Raw genomic sequence first — 23,863 nt, 5'->3', positions numbered from 1 at the left:
CCCAGCTTCTAGAAGCCAGCCACATTCCTCCTGGCCCCTTTCTCCATTTTCAAAGCCAGCAAGATTACACTGCTTTGACCATTCTTCCATAGTCACGTCTTCCTCTGACTGTAGCTGGGAAAGGTTGTATGATTTTAAGGATCCTTGTAATTACGTTGGGCCTACTCAGCTAATTCAGGATAATGCCATGTCTCAATATTCTTTTTTTTTTAATGTTTCTTTATTTTTGAGAGAGAGCACAAGCAGGGGAGGGGCAGAAGGGAGGGAGACAGAATAGAAGCAGGCTCTAGGCTCTGAGCTGTTAGCACAGAGTCCGACACAGGGCTCCAACCCACGAACCACGAGATCATGACCTGAGCTGAAGTTGGCTGCTCAACCAACTGAGCCACCCAGACACCACCCCCCCTTTTTTTTTTTAATTTTTTTAACGTTTGTTCATTTTTGAGAGTCAAGGTTCTTAATCACATCTGTAGACTCCCCTTTTGCTATGTAAAGTAACATATTCGTAGGTTCCAGAGATTAGGATGTGGACATTTTCTGGGAAGGGCCCATTATTCTGGCTACTACGATAATTTACAGGAGGAAGATAGCTTTCATCTGTTAAACTAAAGGTTTTCTCCCTCTATCTAGCATGGATGTAAATCCCTCCTATGTTTAGCATGCTACTTTTCTGAGAAGACAAATTTTTGTTCAAGTCCACAGCAGTGAGGATATTCCTCTTCTGATTATGCATAGCTGAGGAGGAAACTTGCTATACATTTTTACAATGGAAGACAATGAGAATTTTATAAGGTCATTAAGATGGTTCTCATCAGGACAGCCAGGCAGATCTCAAATTGAAGTTATGACAGAGCTGTCTTATAGATATCTCCAAATAAAGAGACAAGCATCATTTGCTTTAATTGTTGCTTTGCTATAGCAAATCATTTTGGCTATAATGACAAATTAACACAGTTCTATGAGATTTTACATTTTGCACTGGTTGCAAAGCTCTGCTGAAAATAGGTCAATTTCTTATGAAGTAAGATTTTGCTGAACTGGTTAGTTGTCTAGAAACTGGGGCTTGGAACTAATTATTAGAAAGTGCTAATGTTCACTGACCTATGATGAGCAAGCCTTCCTTCCCAAGCACATTGACTTCTCTTTAAAGAAAGAGGTAATGAAATTCAGAACCTTGCAAAGAGATCACAAGTAAACATTTGATTAAGCAAACAAGTTAAAGCAAGAACTTGGTAGACAATCATGAAAACAGTTCTTGTCAAGTCTTTTCACATTTCATTGAGCAATTGCATTCCTCCAGTAAACAAAGGAATAACACATTAAATGTTCAAGAAGTTGAATTATGCAATCAACCATCAGAAATACTCAAGCTGTTCTTCAAGTTCATCAGAGGTTAACTATTTTTTTTCCCCGCCATCTTTTTGTAGGGCTTTTGTCTGCTTTGTTTCTGAAAAACTATTCCAGCAGCTAGAAATTGTTCCAAAATTTAAGATACAAGAAAAGGGACATTGTTTTCTCTGATTTCGTAGCTCAAGTCAAATGTTGTCTGTGAAGTTTAGCAAAAAGTCTAAAGTCTAATCATTGTCATTTTTTTTTTCCTGGTTGCTTCTTTTCTTTCCTGTTCTTTCCTTCTCCCTTCCTTCCTAATGGAAACCCTGACAAGTGGGGGTATGGCTACTGGGCTGCCAAGATATATTAACCATCCCAAATTAGGCCAGAAAATTGTGGGCAGCTGTACTGTCAGCACCTGCCTTTTCTGGGTCTAGCTGGATGCTGTGAACTTCACAGCTGCCCCCAGGAGGCAGCGTTTTTTGTTTTAAATGGATTCTCGTGCAGCCTCCCTTTTATGGAAGCTTCCACTTTTGAGCTAAGGAATGGGAGTTGAGTCTTCTATTCTCCCAGCCTTGAGAAATCCAACCCTGTCCCTAGCCTGGCTGCTCTGCCTCTGAGGGGAAAGTGAGAATTCCCACTTCATTCATTCCCTAAGAATTCAATGTTGTCTTAGCTTCGGTTCCCTCAAAGAAGACCCTGAGGCAAGATAAGGTAAGCAGTTTATTTGGGAGGTGATCCCCAGGAAACACTAGAAGGGAAGTGGGGAGTGAGACAGGAAGGGAAGGCAACCATAAAGAGTGCCTTACCAAGTTAAGTTACCCCTGTGGTCAACTGGAGCTCAAGCCCCCTGGGGGAACCCTGGGGAGCCATGTAGAAGACCCAGAGTTGATCTGTGGAGGGCAGGGGTGCTGGGTTGTATATCCACCAGTCCCTAAGGATCGTCGGTGGAGGGCTACCAGTAGTTAATTTCCCAGACTGTCCAGTAAGTATACTGTGCTGAGGCCAGAGTGGCTTTCTGCTGTTTGGAAGAAAGCCATCTGGCAAGGAGATGCAGATCCTTGCAGCTGGAAGTAGAGCAAGCTCACACTGGAGTGGTGAGGCCCAAGGGGCAATGATATAAACTTGGTGTTTCAGCCTATGAGGAAGGCATTGAAATAAGTGTAATCTACTCCAGTTGGCACATTAAGCAGAAGCAGCTCTGTTTTGCTGGCTGTGTGCTCAGAATGGTGCCAGATTCTGTAGAGGAAGCAACCGAAGTAGGAGGCATGGTTTCTTCCTGATTTTGAGTGCTTACTAAGTAGGGAAGATAGCCCTGACTTTATCATGCAACTTGGACAAACAAACAAAATATAATAGTGCTATAGGAGTTAGGGGAGGATGAGGAAAGCTTCATGGAGAAAGTAGGAAATGAAGGAAGGAAAGTATTTGTAGAAACAGAGACTAAAGGCTGCATGGCTGGAGGAACTGTAAAAAAAAGTTAGCATGGAGGGGCGCCTGGGTGGCTCAGTCAGTTGAGAGGCCGAATCTTGATTTCAGCTCAGGTCATGATCTCACCTTGTGAGTTAGAGCCCCGCATCGGGCTCTGTGCCCACAGCACAGAGCCTGCTTCAGATCTTCTGTCTCCCTCTCTCTCTCTGTCCCTCCCCCACCTGCTCTCTCTCTCTCTCTCTCTCTCTCTCTCTCAAAAATAAATGTTAAAAAAAATTTAGCATGGAGACAAAGTTAGCCCAGCATGTTGGTAGACCGTGAACAAGCCCATGAGATTGGAATAGATGAAAACTGTTCAAGAGGGAGAATCTTCCTCCTGGATTGGGTAGGGTAGTGCCAACACTGAGGTTTGAAGGCAGAACAAAAAAGTCTTGGTTTATTATTCTCCTAGAGATGTCAGTCATTGCCTTGATCCTATAATCCCCTTTGAAAAAATACACACATGCCGCAGTACTGCTGAAGGGGCCGAGTCTCAAAAGAGGACCTTGCTTCCACAGCTGCATCTGAATGGGATGGGGAAGACACCTGACCTAAGATGGGCTAATCAGATTCTGATGTTTGTTTCTTTTGTTGTTGTTTTTTGTTTGTTTGTTTGTTTTTTACTGGCATTCAGCATTTGGACCTCGGACACTAAGATTTGAATAAGCTGGTTTTCTGTATCAGGGAAAGTGTTTTAGTTCCTTAGTAAGCCATAGCCATATGCAAGCAATTACGTTAGAGTAAAGCATCACAGGAAATATTGAATTGCAGCAAAATAGATGAGTTCATGTACTGAGAGAATCAGAGAAGGGAGACTGTGTGGCCCCAGCAAGTTACAGGTAACTTTCTAACTCCCGCAAGTCATGGTATACTTCTGTAAAGTTCCCATTCAAGCTAATTTGAGTGGATTTCTCCTCCTTGATTTCCGAGAACCCTTAACTAGGACAAAATGGTAGCCATTAATTTGCATATTGCCAGTGCTCCAGTTTTTAGTCCTGTGGGTTGACATGATAGCTGGTGATCCATAGAAGAAAACCTTGAGATGAGAATCATGTGCAAATGGTTTATTAAGGAAGGGCTCCAGGAAGACAGTGAAGGAATCGGGGAAACAAGACAGAAGGAAAGGAAGTCAAGCAGGGGGTCCATTCAGATTAAGTCAGTGGAGCCTACAGGGGGCACTACAGGGGAAGTCTGGTCTCAGGTTTGCTCTTTCCCCCTTAACCCCAGGCAAGGGAGTAGGGCTTTCACTCTGCACTGTCCCAGGTATGCGGAGGTAATTCAGGCAAGATCCTTGCCCTTAACTCCTTCATAGCCTTGTAGGGGAAGGTGAACTTGCAAAACATACAGGTAACCAGAGCAATAGCTTCTAAGTGGTAGTGAAAATCTAGACCCAAAGGAAGTTCTTTGCAAACAGTGGATGATTTAAAATTGATGTGCCATGTGTTACCCTCACCCTCTACCCCCAACCCCCAAACAGAGAACCACTGAACAGCATAAAGATGGCTGATATCCTCCCAGGTACTTCCTCCTCCTCCTCCTCCTCCTCCTCCTCCTCCTCCTCCTTCTTCTTCTTCTTCTTCTTCTTCTCTCTCTCTCTCTCTCTCTCTCTCTCTCTCTCTCAAACAGGACTTCCTGGAGAATTACTGTTGAAAGACTGTGCTAAGAACCTGGCAGGAGCCCAGTTTACACCCTGCAGCCTTGACCCAAGAAACAGAAGAGTAAATATCAGACCCAGCATCGATAAGATTGCTGTATGCTTTTCTTTTCCTCTTTTCCCTAAAGACATGTTTGCTCTTTCAAGGACTAGGAACATACTGTTTAAAGTATTTTTGGCCCAAGAGTCAGGCTGCCAAGAAAGTAGTGGGGTTTTTACCCAATGTGACCTCTTTTTAGGACAGGAGTTGTCAAAGTGTGGATCAGCATTCACAAGGCTTTCAGGAGTCTTAAAGTCTGGAACTGCTAAAACACTGAGTTTTTTTCTTTATTATGAGCAAGTAATATGCCATGTATCATTTTATTTTTTATATATAAACAAGTGCTACATACTAGTAAGCTACTATATGAAGAATTCACTGTTACTAAAATTTGGTATTCATACATTTTAGATCACACGATTTTGGAGTTTACTAGGAACAGTAATTCAGGATTCCAATGAAAGCTTCCACTAAACATTTCACAGCTGCACACAAACAGATACTAGGCATTCCTAGGCTTGGGGAAAACCTGATCAGTGCATCCCTGGTGGTGTTATCTATAGTTTTTACCTGCAGCTATTCTTCTTAATCATCAGCCATTGTTGGTTCATGCTCCTCTTAATACAGTTTTTTTTTATATTGGGTTCATTTTCTCATGTGGGAAAATGCTGTTTTAGCTTGGGTCTCCCCAGAAGTAGACTGTGAGATAAGGGTGTGAGTACAAGTAGTTCATCTGGAGGGTGATCCTAGGAACCACTCAAAGGTGAGTAAGGAAGTGAGACAAGGAAGGGAGGAAAATTTATCAAAGATATGCTAATGAGCAGAATTACCACTGTGGCAGTCAGTGGGAACTCAGGACTTTGGGGACCCTGGGGAGACTTTGCATAACATGCCTCAGTGTTGCCCCATGGGAAACATGAGGTTATTTATCCAAAACTTCCCACTGGATGGGTATTGAGGGCTGCTTCTGGAGGCATCAACTCACAGATATTTCCAGCCTTCCCTGCACCCTGTGTCATGCTCCTGCAGCCAGAGAAAGCCCCCAGGGAGAGTTGCAGGTGCTTTATAAGAGGCTATTCAGTGAGGAAAAGAATCAGAAGACTGGGCCAGCAGAAGCTAGGAAGGGCACAGGTGCTCTGACAGCATTTACTATGGAGGCATATTTCCATGAACAGTATTTGGGGCCCATAGTTTTCTAATCACTTGACTTTGAAATACCCATGTGTTGCATTCCAATGAACTACATAGGCCCAAATTGCTTAACAGTCATGGAGAACTTTATGTAAGAATATGATCTTAATGTTGAATTTGGGAGATGGGAAGAAGCCAGACATACAAAGAAGGGAGAGTGGTCTGAAAGTCTTCTGCATTCGTTTGCCCATTTAAATTCTGAGTCCAGAACATGGAGACGTGAATCCTAGATTGCTCCAAGAGTGATGTTTAGCAATCTTGTTCTCATTCAGAATGAAATTGTTTTATTTCTAGCCATCTCCTGCAGGAAAAAATTTCAGATTTCCCATTAGATCCCATTATAACATCATGCTTCTTATTTCTCTGTGCCCACTCATTAGTCACCTTTCCCAATTCCATTTTTATCAATCACTGGTTTTACAGTTCCCATCTTCAGTCCTAGATTTCTCTAATCTAGTTCCTTAGGGGAAAGAATCTCATTGGAGACACAGAAACCCTCAGTCCCCTCTAAACATGGTGAGGATGACAATTAAGATGCCTGGGACTGGAATGGCTCCAATTTGTCCGGTTGCCGATTTTCCCACTTTGTCTTGCCCCTCAGCCTAAAGGCAATTCCCTATCTCTCAGACACTAATCACGAAGCTTGTCTTATGTTCTTGACGTTCTGTGAGTAACTGTGGAGCATCAAAAAGGACTTAATGACTATGAGAAGGGATGTCTTCCCTGAAGGCTTTGCGTCACCGGTTTTTTTTTTCTTGCAGTGGAGCCACTGTCAAAACTGCCTCAGTCATACATTTCTTCTTTCCAGTGTAGTACACTCTCAAGGGACATGTGGCTTCATCCTGAGCAAGTTCAGTCAGTAGTGTTAGAATACTAAAAACTTTAAAGAATTATGAAGCCAGCTCAGACCTCATTTCTTAAAAGATTTCCTGAAATGTTCCAGGTAGAGATAGCATCACCTGCCATCAGCCAATGGCAGTGTCCCCTTCTGTCATATTACACCATTGATGTGATTTCCCTTCATTGGGCTTTCTCTGATATTTCTGACTTTGGAAAAATCATTATCTCCCATGTGTGTGTGGACTTGTTACCTTCTCTGCACCCAAAGGTTGCAGAGTCTTCATAGTTTTTGTTCCTTTGATGGAAAATTTTGTTTTTATGTACTATTATGGATTGTTTTTGTCAACTTTTCTTTCATTAAAATGGCTTTGCAATGGGACTAGACACCTGTACTCTGTCATTTGATTCAATTTTCAATAACTCTTTTGTATGACTTATTTTTTCCATATCTAGCAACACAAAGTTCTCAAGGCTGAATGAATAAAGTGTTTAAATTATTGCTTTATAAGAAGATCCAACCTAGTCAAGCCATATGCAGACTTCAAATATATGTGTTAAAGGAATTCTAGGTATCTGGGTTTCTGACCTTGTATCTGAAATCTCACACCAACTTCGTTGAATCTGTTTATGTGGTGCTGGATAGCAAGAAAGAAAAAAGTAATACATAAGCATATCTTTATATAACTACAACAGGAAAAAAATCCTCACCTCAAAGCTATAAGCCAGTGTTTTATTTTTTTATGTTATTTATTTATTTTGAGAGAGAGAGAGTGGCAGGGGGAGGCACAGTGAGAGAATCCCAAGCTGACAGCAAAGAACCCAGTGTGGAGTTTGAGCCTACCAACTCTGAGATCATGATCTGAGCCAAGATCGAGTGTCAGACACTCACCCAAAACAAGTATTTTAATCTGCCTAAAATCTCTCATCCAGGGATTTTTTTCAGCCCTTTTCCCCCAATACTTCCAGTGACCACAAACTCATTATCCCCTCACAAAGCAATTCAAATGAGTTTCAGAAACTTCTAATTGTTAAAGAAAAAAATATTCAGGGGCCACATTTTGGAAGTTGTAAGTGCTGTGCTAAAAATTTTGGATAGTTTTCTGTGTCAATCATCTTGATTAAGGAAACTGCAAAATAAACCATGTTACCAGCCCAAGTGGAAAAAGAAAATAATTGATACTGAATCTCAATGTCCCCTGACATCTAGAAAGTCCTCATCTCCTAAGCAACATATCTGTTTCTCCAGCAGATGTGTACCCATTTGGGTAACTGTCTCATTGACATACTATGAATGACTATGATTCAGTAACTATATTGTTCAGAATAGATTTACTCTTCTTTCAACTTATAGCTCAGATAAAATCATCATGACCCAAATGAGTATATTTGTAGTTCTGCAGTGGTCATGTTGCCCTAGAAGGGTTTTTAAAGTAACCAACCTCAGCTATCTGCTCTCTATATGTGATTTAGCATAGTACCCTATGTCCTGACTTCAATTATAGTGTCAGAATCTTATCTAGTCTTACATGGTGATCCCTTTGGAGTGGTACCCAAAACATATTCTTTTTTTTTTTTTTTTTAGAGAGAGAGCGTGAGCTGGGGAGGGACAGAGATAGAGGGAGACTTAGAATATGAAGCAGTCTCCAAGTCTGAGCTGTCAGCACAGAGCCTGATGTGGGGCTCAAACTCACCAACCACGAGATCATGACCTAAGCCAAAGTCGGACAGTTAACCAACTGAGCCAGCCAGGTGCCCGCAAAACATATTTGCCTTGTTTTACCTCCTAAAACCAAAAGGAGATTATCAAAGAAAGTCTTGAGATAGTGCCTTATTAGTAATGTGGCAGGCATGATCAACATTTAAGGTTCATCCCCGAGTGGCATGTGAAAGGGTAAGGAATATTCTAAGCCTCCTTGAGATTCTCTAACACTCATTGTCACAGCTATCTTCACACAGGCCCTCTCGGTTTCTAGTCTGGATGTTGCCATAGTTTATTGTCCCCCTCAGCCTCAGCCTTGCCAGGTCTCTCATTCCTTCCTTCCTGCTAGAGTACTCTCTCTTACATGCACACCTAATCATGTCGCTCTGATGCTTAATTGTCTCATGGCTGTTTGCATAAAATTCAGACTCCTTGCTATGAAAACACAAAGGCTATGCTGACTTCTCCCACCTCATCTCTTGTCTTACCTTTCTATCTTCCAACCATGTGGACTTACCTTTGTTCTTGGGTAGCATAAGCTCCCTGCTGATTCTCTTTCTCCCAGCCTTTGGCTACACTCACCCCTCAGAGCAAAGCCCTACTGCATAGCTTCCAGAAAGCTGGTTTCCCCTTATAAGTTCTTCCCCAGCAGGATAGATTTGTGCTCCACTGCATCTCGAGTTTCTCTCAAATGCTAGCACGAATCACTCTGCATTGTAGTTATTTCGTACTGTACATCTTCCCCAAACCTGGAGCTCTTGGTGAGAACAGGCTGGGTTTTTATCATAGGACATCAGGATGTAATGTAGGATAGTTACCCCCTGTTGCAAATGCATGATGAATGCAGGTGCTCCAACTCAGAAGTGAATAAATATTCAGTGCTCTGGAAAATCTAACCATGCTGCTGAAGACCATTCTACACCTTTTGAGGGAACTCTGAAGTTGCTAAGTAATGATTGCCTTTAATGGAAGGACAAAAATATTAGTAACAGTGATCTCTGGTGGTTTTCATTGGTTTCATGTTTTTGTATTTTTATATTTTCAATATTCTCTTTAAAGAGCCATATGGATTACATTTATACTCAGGAACAAAGGTTAAAAATGTTATATATATTTTGAATTTGCATTTACCTTTATGGCCAATGTGTGCAGAGCAAAAGGACTGGGATAAAGTCCTCAAGGGGTTAACCGTGGTTTTCTTTAGAATTAGAATAATAGGTGGCTTTTTTCTTTTTTCTTCTATTTTTCATTTTTCCTGTATGATTATGCATTCCTTTTATAAGGAAAAAATGTATTTAAGTATTTAGAAATTAAATAAATAACATGATTAATGATTGGGGTAGTCCAATAATTGAACCATCTCCTATCAAGAGATGAATGAATTTAACTAAATCATACTTATGGTGAAACCATTTAGCTTTTATTTTGAGAACGCATGGAAAACAATATCAGTATTAGAATCTATCATTTAAAATGGAGAGGGGCGCCTGGGTGGCTCAATCAGTTAAGTATCTGACTTTAGCTCAAGTCGTAGTCTCCCCACTCGTGAGTTTGAACCCTGCATTGGTCTCTCTGCTGTCAGCGCAGAGCCCCCTTTGGATCCTCGGTCTCCCCCACCTCTCTCCCCCTTCCTTGCTTATACTCTGTCTCTCTCAAAAATAAAAATAAAGCATTAAAAAAATTAAAATGGAGAAAAATATGACTCTGCAAATTATAAAACTAAAACATTTGTTGTAGACCATTTGGCAGATAAGTGTATTATTGGACTGGGAAGAGAACCCAAGTCCAGTTGTGAATTATAGAGTTGGTTTTTAACGGAATGTAGCTATCTATGTCTGTTGCCAAATCTATTATCCTTTGGTACATAATACACCAGAGATTAAGGTTCCATATATTCAGCAAAAGATTTACGTGAAATGGTAAAAATAGCTTTAGTCATAATTTATACAGGTGCATATTTATAAGTCGAGAACAAATATTTGAAAAAAAGGCAAAGAGAAAGGAACCAACGTTATTTTAGAATTTCTTTTTACTTCTTTAAACCCATATACTTTGCATTTATTATGATTTAAAACTAAACATTCCTTCAATATTTATCAAACAGTTAAGACTTGCCTCAATTGTATTTGGCAAGAGTTGAGTAAATCAGTTGCTTATGGTTATTTATTGAAAAGGAGATTAGATGTTAGTTTTTAGCCATTAGGAGTTGTTCTTAAGGTTCTCGTATATTATCAATTATCATGAACAGAAAATATGATTTACAAACTTGATGATCAATAATTTTCATGTATAATTAAATGCCAAAGTAGACACTTCTGAAGTGCCATTCAATCATAGGCCTGAAAATTATATTCTGACAACTACATAAATGCTAATAGACCTGGAAGTCCAGCAATGCCTGAATGATGGAAACATATGCAACTTAGCACTTTATCGTGTGATAGATAATAGAGTAATTGCCTAGTATATATCATCCTACTGTGTCTTCAACACAAATCTATGAAGTCAGTCTATTAGAGTAATAAACGACCTGTAAACTTAGTTGCTTATAACCTACCATGTCCTTTGATGGGTAGCTCTGGAACCTGCTCTGTAGCTCCTGGGCTGACAGAATTGCCAGCAGCAGAGGGAAGTGGGGCTCAGAGACTCTCCGATCTGCAATTTAAAGCTCCAGCCTGGAAATGACAATCATCACTTCTGCTCAGAATTCCTTGTTCGCAACTAGTTGCCTGGAACCACCCAACCATAATGGGTCAGGACAGAGAGTACAACCCTATGGTGTGTGGGGACAGGCAGGAAATATCTGGTCGATGATACAAATTACCTCTACACTGAGTGAATGCCCCTATTTTACACATGAGGAAACAGAATCTGAGAGAGGTCAGTTTGCCAAGTCACATAGCTGGTAAGTGAAAGAGCTAAGATGCTAATAAAGAATTAAGTATGAATTAACATTTTTATTGCAAATTCTGAGCCTGCCAATTCAATGCCACCTAGAAAAACACTGGAATATTAGAAACTGAACAGAGATTCACGGGGGTCTCTTGTCTCACTTTTGTGAACTCTGAAATCCTTTAGCTGTACTTCTAGCTGCCTACCTCAAAAGCTAGAGACTAAAAATAGCGAATCTCTGTTACCAGAGCTGAATTCCTTTTAAAAAATATTCTGGGAGTGCCTGGGTGGCTCAGTCAATTAAGCATTCAACTCTTGGTTTCAGCTCAGGTCATGATCTCACAGTTTGTGAGATTGAGCCCTACATCAGGCTCCACACTGACAGCACCAGGCCTGCTTGGGATTCTCTCTCTCCTTCTCTCCCTCTCTCTCTTTCTCTACACCTCCACTGCTCACACTTTCTTTCTATTAAAAGAAAAGTTATTTCAGTTGAGCATCCAACTCTTGATTTCCACTCAGGTCATAATCTCGACATTCTTGAATTCGAGCTTCACATCAGGCTCTGTGCTGACATTGCGGAGCCTGCTTGGGAGTCTCTCCCCCTCTCTTTGCCCCTCCCCTGCTCACTCTCTCTCTAAATAAACATTAAAAAAATTAGTGCCTTAATACAATGAATGTTATATATCTCACACAGTATCTGTGGGTCAAGAATATGGGAGTGGCTTAGCTGGATGATTCTGGCCAGGGGTGTCTCATGAGGTTGCATTAGATGTTGGCCAGGGCTGTGGTGATCTGAAAGCTTGACTGGCACTGGAAGATCTGCTTCCAATGGTGGCACTCACATGGCTGGGGAGATTTGTGCTAGCTGTTGGTAAGAGGCTTCCTCCCCACGTGGAAATCTCCGTAGGATTGCTTGAGTGTTCTCAGGACATGGCAGCTGGATGCCTCCAAAGTGAGTGATCCGTGAGAGAACAAACAAGAGGCCGCAATGTCTCTTTTAGCTGACTTTTGATAGTCACACACCATCATTTTTGTATGGTCATTAAATTACCCAGATCAGCCCTGTTTAATGTTCGAAAGAACCACACCAGGATGTGAAAACCAGGAGGAGAAGATCCTCAGGGCTGATATGGAGTCTGAGCTGTGCTACAGTCATTTCTCACCCAGACTGTTAAAATAGCTACCTGATCACTTCTAACTTTGTCTTCATTTTTGTCTTTTCTATAAAGCAGCCACAATGCTCTATTTTTTTTCCACAATGAGCTTTTAATAAAGAGAATTGGATCATGCCATTTGTCTGCTTGCCTCCTTTAAATGCCCTTATACCGAACTTAAAAAGTCACATTCCTTATTCTTCCCTGCAAGGTCCTCCACATCTGGCTCCAGCCTCCCTTTCAACCACACCCTCAGCTATCTCCCCCTCACCACTTTCTTGGTTTAGGCCTTTCTGGTCTTCCTCAGAACATGCTCCTCACCAAGCCAGGCACTTTCTGACTTCAGAGTCTTTGAGGTAGTTTGTGTGTATATTGTCCCCCCACACCAACCTGGCAGCTTCCGTTCATTCTTTAGGTCTCAGATTAGATACATACTCACAGAAGCCCTCTCTGCCTCCCAACCTAAAACTTCACCCAATAACATTCATCACTGTTTATTTATTTTTTAAATGTTTATTTTTGAGAGACAGAGAAATCCCAAGTGCATGAGCAGGGAGGGGCAGAGAGAGAGAGGGGAACAAAGGATCTGATGCGGGCTCTGTGCTGACAGCAGAGAGCCCGATGCAGGGCTCAAACTCACAAACCATGAGATCATGACCTGAGCTGAAAGTTGGACACTTAACCTACTGAGCCACCCAAGTGCCCCCATCACAATTTATAATGATACTTTGTGTTTATTTGCTACCGTCTCCGCTCTCCCACCCCCACCATGGCAGCAAGAGCCAAGGGAGCCATGACTGTGCTTGGTTCCAGTTCTACACCAGGCGCCTAGGATGCTGATGGGGAAAGTAGGAGATCCTTAGGAGATGTTTAATATTTACTGCAAGAAATGAATGGAGGTATGAATGAATGACTTGTAGTCTTTAAGTGAGGATTTCATTTGACTCCCCCAATTTCAATTTAGGTTTCTCTTCTTTTAAGCTTTGCCAACAATACCAATGCTGGAGGTGAGAAAACAGAGATGGGAAAACCAGACACAACTTCAGAAAAGTTTAGCTGAAAGTGAAAACAGCTCTATCTCTCTCTCTCTATTCTGGTCATTCTTTTTCCCCTGAAGCCTAAAAAGGATGAACCTTTTGGACTATTGATTTTTTTAGAATGAAAAAATCTATATATATATAGATTTTTATATAAAAGATTTGTATATCTTTTATATTTATATGAAAAAATCTTTTGTATAAAAGATTTAAGAACATTTTGCTCTATTCAAGATGGTTTCTATAAGTGGAAAGGGAGATACAGAAAAGCACCAAAACCATAACGACATTTGAATCAATAAGTACATTTTACATTTTTTGTCAGACAAATTCTTACCAAATGGCTTAGATAATATCATCTGTTCTTGTGTGTGTGTGTGTGTGTGTGTGTGCATTCCTACTCACACATATCAAATGAAGAAAAGCCTAAGACGAGGTGCTCACATTTGCATCATAAAACACGTGGCACATTTAGAAATTGGCACCACAAAGTAAGTTGAATGCTGCAGAACGCATTTATCTGCTGATGTGTGGTCTAGGAAGTGTTTTTATTCCACCAGTTCCACCTCCCACCTGACCCTCCAAAAAAAGAAACGCTCTTGCAAAGTCCTCTGTAAAGAGTTTTTGAGACCACTTGCTCCCTGCTTATGGGTAATCCCTTCACTTTTTCAGAATGATTGACAATTCTTATGCATACTGGAACCTGGGCTGCAGTTGAGACTCAAATAAGAAGGCGGTGGAATAAGGGGGAGCCCCTGACCAGTGGGCACTGATTAGAAGCAGCCCTATAGAAGCAGACTTGCTTCAGACAAATAGCTGTGTTATGAGTGGCAAAAGGGAGAGCGAATATAGTCCAGTGGAAGGAAACAAGCACTAAGGAACAGATGCAGAAACTCAGGAGTATAACAGTCGGGATCGATTAGCATAAGAACAAAACTCTCTACATGTGACGAGGCGCTGAGGAAGTATATGTGTGATTTTCAGTTGCTTACCACGACTAATTTTAAAATAATTTAAGTGTAGACTACCTTGCATTTTCAATGTGGCAGGAAAATCCCTTCAGGGATTTACAAGGCAACCATATGGATTTGGGGAAGTAATTGCTTTCTATTTAATTCTACTGATACTTCCCTCACCCTAGGAATTTCTTTAACTTTGGTAACACCACAGTTCCTGGTGCTTTTCAACAACTTTTGAAGGGCGGTCCTCTTTGTATTGGGGCTCTCAATATGAACCAATTTAATAGAAAGAGAAGGTAATGGCCTGTGAAGTTTAGAATTTCCAGGGATGGACTGAATGTAAGGGATGGACTAATGTAAGACTTGAAAAGTGTGTCTCTTTCCTGGGCTTGGGGGCACTTGCTCTCCAGCTCCCTTGCTCCTTCAGCCCTGCTTAAATTGGTGTGAGCTCCAATCTCAGCCAGAATATCCCTGCAATGTGGCACGGATGTCCACCAGCAGCTCCAGGTTCACATCCTGTTAGAGTTCCAAGTGCAAAGGAGTACCTTTTCCCAATCGGCTCAGCAAAAACCCCAATTGGGCTCTGGGTGGATCTGGGTTGGGCCTTTTCCCCCACCCAGTTTCTGTTTCTCTTCGTGTCACGCTGCCTTCATTTTATTTCTTGGAACGGATCCCTCCTGCATAATGCTGTTCCTTCTGTCAGACTCTTCCCTTCCATCAGGGCCAACATAACTCCTTACTCATCCTCCCAATCTCCATTAATATGCCTTTTCGTTAGTGTGAAGTTCCCTGATTCCCTAGCGCACTCTGTAAGTTTACATGTTGCCATAGGACAGGGTACCTTGCAGCTATACTGGGGTAGCATTATGCTTATCTCCTGGGATGCCTGGAGGTCTGGTTAAGATAAGGAGAACATGTGCTAGCTAAGACTATTTATTAATGTGCTATTTAAAGTTCAAAATTCCCCTGGAAGCAACCTGAATTAGCTTGACTAGACTTTTTAAGATGTGTAGATTGATACTTTGCACCTGTTTTAACAGGTCATACAGCATGTCTGGGTTTTTACATGCCTAATGATATAAAAGAACCTTCAATAAATGTGTGTCTGCACCCAGTTAAGTATCTTGATAGTGTATAATCTGAAGATGAAGCATGTCCTGTCCTGAGTAACTAAGAAAGGCCTCAGGGGTGGAGGGGTGGTATGCCTGGGATCTTGGAGCCAAATATGATTGCCTATCCTTTGTCCTGATGTATTGTATTCTCTACCCATATTAAAACCTTACATGAGCATTGGCAAGGATGTGGAGAAAGGGGAACCCTCTGTACCTATGATCCAGCAATCATACTACTATTTACCTGAAGAATACAAAAATACTAATTCAAAGGGATATGTTTATGTTTATAGCAGCATTATCTACAATAGCCAAATTATGGAAACATCTCATGTTCATCAATTGATGAATGGATAAAGATGTGATATATACATAGATGTTCTATATACTCAACCATAAAAAAAGAATGAAAACTTGCCGTTTGCGATGACATAGATGGATCTAGAAACTATTATGCCAAGAAAAGTCAGAGAAGGACAAATACCATGTGATTTCACTCATATGTGGAATTAAAGAAGGAAAGCAAATGAGCAAAGGGAAAAAAAATATAAGCAAACCAAGAAACAGACTCTTAACTGCAAAGAACAAGTTGATGGTTACCAAAAGGAAGGAGGTAAGGGATGGGTGAAATAGATGTTGAGGTTAAGGAGTACACTTGTGATGAGCACCGGGTGATGTATGGAGATGTTGAAACACTTTTATACACCTGAAACTAATATTACACTGTATGTTAACTGGAATTTAAATGAAAACTTTAAAAAAAGCCCTTAAATGAGTATACCCTATGGAATCTTGTCTTATGATAATCATTAATTATCCAAACTTGTGTGATTGTCCCATATGTATTTTGTGGTTATTCTATTAAAATATGTCTCTGCTACCAAACTGGAAGCTTTATAAGGGCAGGGACCCTGCCTGATCTTGCATTTTATTTTCTCCTGACATGCCATCATGGTAAGTTGGTATCCAACCAGGGAAACAGAAAGCACTCTGAGTTCTTACAGAAGGGAAGTTAATGCAAGGATTTAGTGGCACAGCTGATAGAAGAGGCTGAATGGTCAACTAGGGCACAGCTCCAGAATCGTCTGTATCAGTGCTCACTAAATACGTGCTGAATGAATGAATACACCCAAATTGTGTGCAGAAAAAGTGTTGCTGATTGGTTCAAAATTCTAGTGGTAACGGTCTTGAAAGGTCTGTATCTAGAACAAAAATGCACGTGTTGTATAGAATAGAGGTCCCTGTGTAGGGACTGGAGACACAAAGTCTACCTGTGCTGTTATTTCATGATAATTTCTTCTTAATTTTTTAATGTTTATTTTTGTGAGAGAGAGAGAGAGAGAGCAGGAGTGCACGTGGGTGTGCACAAATGGGGGAGGGGCAGAGAGAGAGGGAGACACAGAATCTGAAGCAGGCTCCAGGCTGTGAGCTCTCAGCACAGATCCTGGCACGGGGCTCAAACTCACAAACTCACAAACAGCGAGATCATGACCTGAGCCAAAGTCGGATACTTAACCAACTGAGCCACCCAGGTGCCCACATTTCGTGATAATTCTGTTGCTGACAAATCCATCTCTTGGCTGACACTCTTATTTCTTTGGCTATGTAATATATTGCTTTAGCTTAAGACCCATTCAGACTGATCAGAAAGACTGTCTATTCATTTCATTCTTTCTGTCTTGATTTTATTAATGTTTGTGAGGGAACACTTATTTCTCTTATTTCCAGCTTTCTTAGGAGCGGAGCCTGCATGTCCCAACAACAAAGAACATAATAATCTACCAGGTTAAGAAAAGGCATGGATATTTCAAATCATCTTTTTAAAAAAAGTCACTAAACCTATGGAAATCAAATCATCGTTTATGTATTAGTTCCTCAAAGTCTTATTTACTGAAGGTAAAAGGGAAAGTCTATCATTATTAATCCTGAATAAAATATGCACACACATATGCATCACATAATACTCAACTATTTAGGATAAAAAAAATCCCCAGTGAGTTCCAGAATATTAACAGAATATTCAGTTTTCTTTATTGCCCAGATAAAATTCATGATGTAGTAACAATTACCTAAGGATCTAAGAATGTGAGCATGAGCTTATTTGATGTGTGTAAATGCCTCATCTGCCTTCATTTATAAATTCCCCCCAGGGTTCTTTGTTAAAGGAACACAAATCCAGAGAAAATATATAGCCTGTGTAAATATTTAGAAAATAATAACACTGTTCAGATGCCTATTTACTTCAAATTTATATCTGTGTGTAGAAGGCATCTAAATTCTTCTTCTCCTCCCTTGTCATATCACCTTCCTCAAAAACAAACTACAGGCTGAGTGGTTCTCTTGGGTACCTTCATGGCTACATAAGGAATTTGCTCAATTGTGAATTCAACAAAAATTGCTAAATTAACTGTACGGGGGGTGTGTGATTCACTTGTACCAATTAGACATGACCTTATCCTGATCATAGTGTTGAATGCATCTATCTGTCTCTCATGGTTATAATTTTTAGTGATTGATGATGCTCAACTCAAGCTTGAAGAAGCAGAAACAACTTTCTCCTTTTAAGCAGCTTCTGAATTGGTTCTCATTGCTGTTCTTGCTCATTCTTTATCCTTAAGAATGGTTTAGACAAATCTGGAAGTTTGTAAAAGTTACATTTTTTTTTAAAAGAGAGAAAGCTTTTTATACAAAATGAACCCCAAGAAGTCACTGTTGAAAACTTTACACCCAAAGTTGCACACAAAAACATGTTATTTGTAGCAGATCTTATGGGATTCCCCTTCCCAGCTGGCACACCCATTGCTCAATGGCTGTGACTGGTGGCTCAGAGCTACTCGCTTCTCTGGAGGATTGCCTTTGGCTGATCAGAGCCACCTTGCCTCTGTGAGGTCTCTGTCTCTGTCTCCACAAGAGGCTGGCCGATGACTGACTGACGCAGGTTATAACAGCCAGCCTCCTTCCCTCTGGGCAGGGCAACCCCTGTGGTACAATTCATCCTCCCTATCTCCCATGGAATCCATCTGAATCTAACTTTATCTCACGCCCTGAAAAGTTTCTCCTGGGAGCAGGCCTGCAATGAAGCATTTACACAGGAGTTTCCATCTCTGGCTCTGTTTCTAGGCAGCTTGACCTAAGACTCTGTTTTAATTACCTATTTTGATTCCAGAAGTTGGTTAGGCTCTAGAAACAAAACAAAGTAAACATTTGGGCCACTAGACTTACTATGGCTGGAATTTGTAACTGTTTCTGTAGCTAATGAGTAACGCTCATCTTTCTCTGATTATCAGTAACTAGATAAAGAAAATATCTACGTATTTAAATCACTTCAACAGACCGAACGTGAATCTGCTTCAACAAACTGTTACTCTTCTGATCATCTAGGTCTGCGTCTTCATCCCTGTGCCTTCTTTTGGTTTACCTTGCCTCTAGAGACTAAAAGAAGGTTAAATCCCTTATTGAGCACTGACTGTGTAGACACAAAGCTAGAAACCTTACGGATGTAATGCCGTTAGATTCTCAAGATGGTGTATTGAGGGGCAGATACATATCCCTACTTTATAGAGGATGAAATTAAGATTCAAAGACAATTTATGACTTGATCCATGGGCATGCAGCTAGTAAATTGAGGTTCAGAAACAATTTGTAACTTGATCCGTAGACGTGCAGCTAGTAAATGGCAAAGTTCGGATTCAAATCCAGGTCTGCTGACTACAAAAACCACATTCTTAACCAATTTACACAGTGTCAATTTGAAGATAAGGACATGAATAGAAGAGAGTATTTCCTTCTAGACTTAAGAGCCTACATCTACATTTCTTCAGCACTATTGGTATCCCTTTTCCCACACCATCCCCACCCCCAGCTTCTGTATGCTTTTCCAACAAGCTCCCCCATGACCCATGATTCAATTCATTGAATTGCCTTTGAGCTCTGGAATAGCCTTACCAGCACCCCCTAGGCTATAATTATTAACAGATGCAGGAATCCAAAAGCCTAGTACTTTTTGCCTGTTCTCTACAGCTCCCTGTGGGTTAAATTGAAGCTGGGGCTTCACCAGCTTGTCTGTCTTCCTTCACTTTCCAAACACTAGTCCCCCCCACACCCCCACTAGTCCCCCCAGGAGCATTTTCTCAACAAATCACCTGTTCCTGAATTCTTGGCTCAGTGTCTCCTTCTGAGAGAATCATAACTAAATCAATATACATAAAGGATAAAGCAGACAAATACTAATAAAATCACTTTGGCATTCTGGAATGCTGGGTGAACTTGTTTTATTTTTTCAAAGAAATAATTTTGTTGCTTATTGAAAAGTCATACATGCTCATTGCTAAAGAAAAGAAAGAAAATATAAATTAAAATAAGACAATAAAAGTTAATTCATAATTCTAAAACCCAGAAAAATTACTATTTGAGTGTTGCATATTTACATGTCTAAGATTATACATACCATTTATAATGTTTATTTTTAATGTAACTTTGATATGCTATTTTTTACGCCAGTAAAATGTCCTCTACAAAATATTTTTTTAATGTTTATTTTTGAGAGAGAGAGACAGAGTGAGAGCAGGGGAGGGACAGAGAGAGAAGGTGACACAGAATCTGAGGTAGGTTCCAGGCTCCAAGCTGTCGGCACAGAGCCTAATGTGGGGCTCAGACTTACGAAATGTGAGATCATGACCTGAGTTGAAGTCAGACTTTTAACCGACTAAGCCACCCAGGCACCCCCCTACAATATATTTTTTTAAGCTTGTATAATGTTCTCTACTATAATTTTTGGGAGTGGAACCAAGCCCTCAGTTGATGTTGCTGGTCCATGGGCCACTCTTTGGTTGGTACTGATGGTACTGATGGCTACTGAGGGCCACCAAAGAACTCTGGCTTTGTGCTGTTAGGGTTTAGAGTTAAACTTGAAATAAACTTAGTCACTCAAATGTTCCTTCACACAGTTCCCATTCAAACATGTTGTTGAGCCATTCAAATGAATATAAACACTTCATATGTGGGGAAAGAGGATTAATAGGACTTGACACTGGCACTTTCAGCATACATTGCAAATGGCTGAAGGTGATCACAGAACACCACTGTATATGAAACTAGCACTGAGGAAGTGTGGTATTTGCTGGGGTGATAGCAGAAAGTGAGATGCTCTGAAAGTCTGCTATTGCAGACTCATTTTCCTTATACCTGAATAAAACCATGGTGGGCATTTCTCCCCCCAACATATTCAAGAAATAAAACATCCTCTAATTATTGGAGGAAACAACATGTCTTGTTCTCAGGAGCCATGTTGAAGAGGCTTCTACTGGCAAAAATCAGGGGCAGTTTGAGCATCAAAATTATGTTAGTAAAGGATTATAAACTCATTAAATGAAAAAGGAATGCACAGGTCCATATGGATTTAAATCCATAAGAAGAAGATATCGCTCTGTCCCAAAATAGAAAGCTAACTAGGAAATGTAGAAAGAATGATGAAATAAGTAACTCGTCTTATGACAGCCATCCTCGTAGTAACTATTTCAGGCAAGAATCCTCATGAGTACTAAAACTAGTGGGTGACAATTATGGGAGTAATCAGAAATTTATATAGTTTCATAGGTTCTATTCACAAGATACTTATTAAGTTCAAAGGAAAAAATAATTACAGTAGAGATACTGGATAGATACCACTTTAACCAAGAGATTAACATTCACAAAGTTTACATCACATGTCAACATCACATACCTCCTGATATGATGTACTGAGAAGGGTACAATATCACATCTGTGGTAGTCCTGCCTAGCACGTGTCACTTGAATCTATCCTGAGGAAATAGAAGACCTCAAAATTGAAGGGCATTTTCTTTTTTTTTTTTTTTTTAATTTTTTTTCAACGTTTTCATTTATTTTTGGGACAGAGAGAGACAGAGCATGAACGGGGGAGGGGCAGAGAGAGAGGGAGACACAGAATCGGAAACAGGCTCCAGGCTCTGAGCCATCAGCCCAGAGCCTGATGCAGGGCTCGAACTCACAGACCGCGAGATCGTGACCTGGCTGAAGTCGGACGCTTAACCGACTGCGCCACCCAGGCGCCCCTAAAGGGCATTTTCAAAATAACTGGCATGTATTCTTCTAATATATCAATGTCATAAAGAAAAAATGAAGATTGAGGAACTTTTTTAAACAAAAGAGATGACAGAGTTGGGACAACAGAACACAACTTGTGATCTGGGATTTTCTTTTGGTATAAAGGATATTATTGGGACAAATAGCAAAATCTGAATAAGGTCTGTAGACATGACTAGTTAATTCAAATATTAAATTCCTAATTTTGACAGGTATAATATGATTACATAAAAGAATGTTTTTGTTTTTTGGAGATACATACTGAAGTATTTAAGGGTAAGGGATATTATGTCTTCAACAGACACTCAAATAGTCCAGGAAAAAATAATTACACACACACACACACATGCGCGTGCACACACACACATATATATATGGAGAGAGAAGGAGAAAGAAGCCATGTGGTTAACATGTGGGTAATCTGGGCAAAGAATATATAGGGATTCTTTGTAAAATTCTTGTAACTTTTCTGTAAATTAGACATTAACTCAAAACGTTAAAATTATTAAAAAGAGACACACAAAAAACCTCATGAACAAACAAAATTTAGTTCTAAGAGCAAATGTCCAGGCTCCCTAACACAAATCTTGTAAGGAATTCCAGCTCAAGCCTGCCTCAGGGGAAAGTGGGCCTGGTTAGCTACTTGCTCATTCATCCAGCTTCCTATCTTCACAGATAGAAAGTGAGGGAGGGGATAAAGCAAAGGGCCTTCATTGTATATGGCTGACCGAGTTGTAATCTGGAGTTGGTAACCTTTGGTAAGGCAGATCCTAAAGTGGACTCTTTTTGTCAGTGGGGCTTTTGTGGATGTTTTTGGAGCTTCTGCCCAGCACTCACTGCATTTCCTGGTGTGGGTGATGCTTCCCCCAGCTTTTTACTCAGTAGTACACCTCTAGTGATGGCCAGTTTTATGTCCCAATTTGGCTAGGCTAGGTTATAGTACCCAGTTACTCAATCAAACATTAATTGTAGGTGTTGCTGTAAAGGTATAGGTGTAGGTGTGGGTGCAATTAACATCTACAATTAGTTGGCTTTATATAAAGGAGATTATCCTCCATCATCTAGGTGGGCCCAATCCTTTCAGTTGAAAGAACAGAACTGAGGTTTCCCTGAAGAAGTTCCACTTGTGAACTGTATGGATAGCTCTCACCCAAGAGTTTCCAGCCTGGACTTCCTGATGACCTGCCTTCCAGCCCCCATAGTCATGTAAGTCAGCTCCTTGCAATACATCCCTTTCTCTATCCATCCATCCATCCATCTATTATCATCATCTATCACCTATCTATACTACTGGTTCTATCTCTCTGGTAGAATCCCTTTCCAAGTATCATCTTCTGGCTCAAATCCCACTTGTAAGTATTCTTGGTAGATCTCTTAAATTCCCCACTTCTCCCTTGCCCACCCTGCCCATGCCTTGAGAAAAAAAAATCATATGCGATACCTAGTCCTTCTTTATCATATGTATATTTTTTTGGCATCTGGAAATTTCGCTCCAAGTTTCAACTATTGTATGAATACTAGTTGAACTGTTTCTCAATTGCACAGGACCCTGGGGGCACATCCTCCTTGCTGGGGAAATGTTTATTTTGTAGTAAACAGAAGATAAGGGAATGCACTTTTAAAGTTTTTGCTAGGGGGACTCAGAGTCATAACTAATACTGTAGTTGTTATCTTAGCTTGGGTCCTTCCAGAAGCAACCTCGAGACAAGGGTTTAGGTGTACATATTTCAGAGGTGACCTTGACAAAGATCTGAAGGTATGGGAGAAATGTGGGAGGACAGGGAAGGGAAGGCTGCCAATGAAGGGTGTGTTATCAAATTACCACTGCTGGCAATGTGATCTTAACCTCTTGGGGGAACTTGAGCAGTCAATAGGAATGCTCACTTCCAAACATTCCAACCAGAGCGGTGAGGGAGCAGGGGTGTTAATACACTGCATCTGTTCACTCACTGGTTGAGAGCTGCTTCTCGGAGGCTCTTGTTCTCGTGTATTTGGGCCCTACTCTACAAACTTAAGTGTCAGAGTCCGCCTTCCAGCATCTGAATATTAGGCCTGCTTCAATCAAGGAGAAAGGGATGGTGTGCTGACAGGGTCTGCTATAAGTGCCAAAGCTTATTTGACCCAGGTATCTAATATATACCACGTACGATGGTGTGTAGGAAACAAACTCCTTCCTTAACAGGTTAACAGGTTAGAACTACTTCTCTTCCCTACTATTAAATTGTTTTCATCAATTTCCACTGGAATTATATATTTAGCAAACATAATGGGTGTACATTTTGTACATTTTTTGACAATAATGTTATATTTATAACCAAAATGCCATTTATTCTACTACATCCTTAAAGAAGATTAAGGGGTTTATCCAGAATGACATGTAATTC

General features: G+C 40.6%; 2 long non-coding RNA genes across 2 annotated transcripts in view; one reads left to right on the top strand and one right to left on the bottom strand.

The window, feature by feature from the left end:
• The window catches only part of LOC123580501, a 167,975-nt gene that overhangs the window by 126,181 nt on the left and 17,931 nt on the right, over nucleotides 1-23,863 (top strand). The window lies entirely within an intron of this gene.
• Nucleotides 4,765-11,191, bottom strand: LOC123580504. The gene is made up of 2 exons (XR_006703330.1): nucleotides 10,781-11,191; nucleotides 4,765-5,985 (listed from the first exon to the last, which is right to left on the bottom strand). It is a non-coding gene; the product is annotated as an uncharacterized LOC123580504 (long non-coding RNA).

This window comes from Leopardus geoffroyi, chromosome A3 (genome assembly GCF_018350155.1).
Source record: "Leopardus geoffroyi isolate Oge1 chromosome A3, O.geoffroyi_Oge1_pat1.0, whole genome shotgun sequence".
NCBI classification, from domain to species: domain Eukaryota; kingdom Metazoa; phylum Chordata; class Mammalia; order Carnivora; family Felidae; genus Leopardus; species Leopardus geoffroyi.
This window is presented reverse-complemented; position numbering and strand designations above follow the sequence as displayed.